Raw genomic sequence first — 5,000 nt, forward strand, 5'->3', positions numbered from 1 at the left:
CACATTTACCAGCGCCTCCGTCTAGTCTCTGATACTTTCCTAATGTCCTCTATTTAAGCAAGTGTTTATTTATTTTATAATGAATTGTCCTTATTATTTTCACATGCAGGATTTTCTTAGAGAATATGGGAACTTCTTTTGAAATTAGAAAATATCATAAAATCGCTCAATTAATTGAATAATCATCCTGTAGATTTGCGAAATGTTTACACCATCTTTACAATTAGATGTCTAAATATATAAAAAAAATAGAGGTTATGGTCTTTGGAAAAGTGATTAGAAAGCTACTGGACCAAAATTATTTTGAAAGAGACTTATGAAATCAACAAGAATCAGTTGTTTGTAAGCAGTGGACGAATTTTGGAATGAAGTCAACGAACTGTACACAGAAAACACATGCAAATACACTTAAATTTTCCAGTCTTTCGTTAGCTTGTTCAGCTATGACATGTTTTGCTTTTAAAGTTATTATAAAGTCCCATTGATGTCAAGTAAGTGAAGTTCATTAATTCGCAGTAAATTCATGATACGGTACCATTCATTCATCAATGAAACCTATATTTTAGCTTTTACAGTTTACAGATGTTATCCATTCAGAAATAATTCTCTCTCTCTCGCTCTCTCTCTCTCTCTCTCTCCTCTCTCTCTCTCTCTCTCTCGTCTCTCCTCTCTCTCTCTCTCTCGCTCTCCCTCTCTCTCTCCTCTCTCTCTCTCTCTCGTAGCAGTAGTAACAACACACAACTCATTAGATAAAATATCTTACCGCTTTCCTTTTTACACAGAGGTCTTTGGTAATCGTCTTAATTTTGGCGAATCTCTCCGAGCCGAAGTCTATAAGAAGGCAACTGGAATTTCTTCCCTCTACTTTTCGTGAGTTCTGAAATGTTAAGTCATTAGAAAATATTTTTTCTTGTTCTGTAAACCAATATTTTAAAATTATTCATTGGGAAAATAATCCAAATTTTCATTCATTGGTTAATGTCTCAAATACTTAATTCTTTATTTTTCATTCGGGTGATATTAAAGTTGAATGATTCAAAGTATTTCATATTAATATATTGGTAAAACTCTATGATTCATTTAAATATGATCATAAGAGCGTACACAGTAGTTACGAACTTCTTTATCTATTACAAGACCACGCCTACATTTTAAAAATACAGTTTGCAGCATTAAAAAAAAAAAAAAAAAAAAAAAAAAAAAAAAAAAAAAAAAAAAAAAAAAAAAAAAAAAAAAAAAAACTAACATTTTGCTAAATTCATCACGATAAAACCTGTCATCTAAAAACTGCATATCATAATATATTCATTTTATCATTAATTCAAATAGCAAATGACCTTTAATTAAGATACGCAAATGTTACTCACCCATCTTTGTCCATAACTTCAGCTCCCATAGACGATGCATCAGAAAAGCCACCAGCATTTCAACTACCCAAAATAGTACCTTCTCTCACTTCTGAAAATGCTGTAAGTAATAACTTGTATTGGTTTAAAGACCCTGTAGGCTTATTGATAGTTACACAAGGTTTTGAATTCTAATGCTATTGATTTCTTTGTAAATATGAAAAGTTACTTTAAGAAATGAATGAAAGAATTTGAAGAGTTGATTATTATTATCATAATTATTATTAAGAATTTCATTATAATTAATATAAAAATTATTAAAATTATCATTATTACTAGAAATATTAAAATATTAAAATTATCATTTTTACTAAAAATATCAAAATAATTAAAATTATCATTATTAGTAAAAATATTAAAATAATTAAAATTATCATTTTACTAAAAAATATTAAAATAATCAAATTATCATTATTACTAACAATATTAAAATAATTAAAATTATCATTATTACTAAAAATATTAAAACTATTGTCATTAAAATCATAAAAATTACTATTACTAAAATTTTGAAAATTATCATTAATAAAATTATTAAAATTATTATTAAAATTATTATTATCAAAATTACTAAAACTTATTATTGAAAATGATAAAAATAGTCATAATTTTCATTATCATGATTAGAATGATTGAAATTATTATTAAAACTATCAAGATTATTATTTTTGAAATTAGTACATATACTAACTGCTTGTATGACAGTAACCAATCAATCACCCACGCTAACTAAACTTTGATATAATATAAAAAGGCACTTTATTCTCTCCATAGGATGAGCAAGAACTACCCACCGCAGATACAGACACTGTTCAGTCTATCATTGACATGCCAGCCCTCGGACAGCTATTGGAATTTTTGATAGGAAACAGTAGCGCTCTAAATTTCAATCTAAAAGCAGGAACCGAAGGAAAAGCTTCTCAAGCAGAAGGAATCTCTTCCCTGGGCATTTCTATGGAGTCCGATGTATTGACTACAGCAATGTGAAGATGGATAGATTACTGGCCAATCTTGAGAAGCCTACTGAACGCAGCAAAGCGATCTGGATGGCACTTCTTCACGATCTTGGTAATACTTTTTTATGATTATTATTATTATCATTCTAGAAGTTTTATTCCAGCTGTGACCAAGTTGTGGAATGATCTTCCTAATCGGGTAGTTGAATCAGTTGAACTTCAAAAGTTCAAAGTTGGAGCAAAGGCTTTTTTGTTGACCAGGCGGACATGAGTCTTTTTATAGTTTATTTTTGACATATTTGTTTTTGATGTTGTTAATAGTTTATATATGACATGTCTGTTTTGACGTTACTTTTTTTTAGAATGATTTATTGTTAATTTGTTCTCTTCATTTATTTATTTCCTTATTTCCTTTCCTCACTGGTCTATTTTTCCCTATTGGAGCCCCCGGGCTTATAGCATCTTGCTTTTCCAACTAGGGTTGTAGCTTGGATAATAATAATAATAATAATAATAATAATAATAATAATAATAATAATAATACGATTACCTAAATTATTAAATGTTAGCTATAATAATAATAATAATAATAATAATAATAATAATAATAATAATAATAATAATAATAATAATAATAATAATAATAATACGATTACCTAAATGATTAAATGTTACCTAAAACTACCTGAAAAACAATGCATTAAAGTTTCAATAAAAACCTAAACTCTCGCAATTAATAAAAGTTTCTCTTCAGTGTCGAACGGATCTGTGAACGATCTTCTGGGAAATTCATTAGAGAATCTGCGTCTCAAGTCAAGCGTGAGGATCCATTATTTCAGGAAACCGATGGACAAGAACACCTTGAAGAGCAGCTTCCAGATCAGCTCGGGGACCAGGCAGTCCCTTGACGCAGATGGAAGAATTCATCCTGGAACCTCATCTAGGTCCTGCTATAATGCCCTTCCAGGTAAGTTTGACTTTCATATTTTGTTAACCCATCGTATCCTCCTACGCCTATTGACGCAAACGGCCTCATTTTGTTGAGGGTTCTGGAACCTCGATTATGTTCAATCCCTCCTATAAACTTTGTTACAGATTCATCCCGATTTCTGCGTTAGATTCAATTTATGAAATTGAGATATATAGCCCAGCGTTGGGGCCTGTAAAGCCGATCAGTGACTAGGTTACAGTATGATGTAAAGGTTGGAAGAGGTTAGATAGACAGATAAAATAAAGGGAGATGTAAAGGTTGGAAGAGGTTAGATAGACAGATAAAAGAAAGGGAGAAAGAACAGAGGTAAAGAAAACAATTATTAAAACACGTGCAGCTAGGGAAAAAAAAAAGGGGGGGGTGTAACATCCTTAAATAATGCACGCAATGTATCGACTGAGGTGCACTATCAGCACTACTTCTACAAGGATTCAAGAATTATAGAACCTTATCCTTTTCCAGGTATTAGTGTGACTTTAGATTTAGTTTGAAAATAATTCAAGTGGTGTAAAACCTCATTTGAGATCTACAACAATGCCTTCCCAGATTATAATATTTCTCCTAATTTAGGTTATAGAGGTGAAAATATTTCTCCTAATTCGGTTATAGAGGTGTCTGGAACCCTATTTAAGTCCTACAATAAATTTTCCAAGTAAGAGTGACTGCATATTTTGAAACCTGAACCAGAGACTGTTATAGGCTATGTAATGTATTTCTAGGTAAAGGCAACTTCACGTTTAGCCAGTAAATACTGTATTTATGAGCGCGTTGTTCAGTTAGGTGTCAAGAACTAAAATGCTCAATGCAAGCACAATGTAATATGACAGTTCTAGTAAACTAGTTCACACACGCTGTTAAAGAAATTAAACAGGAGTATTTTATGTTACTTTGTAAGATTACATTTCTTTATGTGCACATGAAAGGGTTGCCACATTTTAATCTCAGTTGGTGCCAATGAAACACTAAAAACGATCAAGAACACTATATAGACTAATCATGAATAACATTATAATTCTCCTTTAATAACTTTCATACCCTAAACCACTCCTGCCAACAGTTACCCAAAGGCTTTTTCGTGTCCTTCATACCCCGAAGGGCCTTTGGGGGTGGTGAACGGGGTGGCCAGGCCTCCCCACGGACACGGCTCCTTCTACAACCATCGACCTCCCGGCCTCGTTGATGTCGTCAACCCACCGGCCTACGGGTATAATTTCAATGGTTACCGCAGGTTTGATCCAGATGCGACTATTTATGACGATTACTACTACTATGATGACGAGCCTGTGGCCGATGAACCGCAACAACAGTGAAATGCTGATCAACACCAACGATTGGAAAGTGCTGGTGAACATTGTTAATATCAAGTTTATGGACCTGCATACAGTTAATTAGATAAACATTGTTGATTAACACAGTTAACCTGGACTTAGGAAGTATCCAGTTTAAGGAACTACTGTTGTATATGAAAACAGTCATGTAGTTGTTTCGCAATTCAAGTGTTGCTTAACGATGCTAAATCGAGTAACTTATGTATATGTATTTATTTTCATTAGATATTTATGATGAATAGTAATAGATACCCATTATAGTAGAAAAAGACGAACGGGTGTATTATTTCAAATGCAATTACATAAAAAAAATCCGTTT

General features: G+C 31.9%; 2 long non-coding RNA genes across 4 annotated transcripts in view; one reads left to right on the forward strand and one right to left on the reverse strand.

Annotated features, from left to right (window-relative positions):
• LOC137647283 (uncharacterized) overlaps positions 1–1,468 on the reverse strand; it is a 31,611-nt gene extending 30,143 nt beyond the window's left edge. For all 3 annotated transcript variants that reach the window (XR_011045565.1, XR_011045566.1, XR_011045564.1), the window contains exons 1-2: positions 1,368–1,468; positions 764–877 (exon numbers count right to left, since the gene is read on the reverse strand). This is a non-coding gene — a long non-coding RNA (uncharacterized lncRNA). The remainder of the gene's footprint in view (positions 1–763; positions 878–1,367) is intronic.
• Positions 776–5,000, forward strand: part of LOC137647285 (uncharacterized) — a 4,617-nt gene continuing 392 nt past the window's right edge. The window contains exons 1-5 of the long non-coding RNA XR_011045568.1: positions 776–870; positions 1,390–1,469; positions 2,181–2,474; positions 3,117–3,329; positions 4,411–5,000. The exon at positions 4,411–5,000 is cut by the window's right edge and continues 392 nt beyond it. This is a non-coding gene — a long non-coding RNA (uncharacterized lncRNA). The remainder of the gene's footprint in view (positions 871–1,389; positions 1,470–2,180; positions 2,475–3,116; positions 3,330–4,410) is intronic.

This window comes from Palaemon carinicauda, chromosome 9, assembly GCF_036898095.1.
Source record: "Palaemon carinicauda isolate YSFRI2023 chromosome 9, ASM3689809v2, whole genome shotgun sequence".
In the NCBI taxonomy this organism is placed as follows: domain Eukaryota; kingdom Metazoa; phylum Arthropoda; class Malacostraca; order Decapoda; family Palaemonidae; genus Palaemon; species Palaemon carinicauda.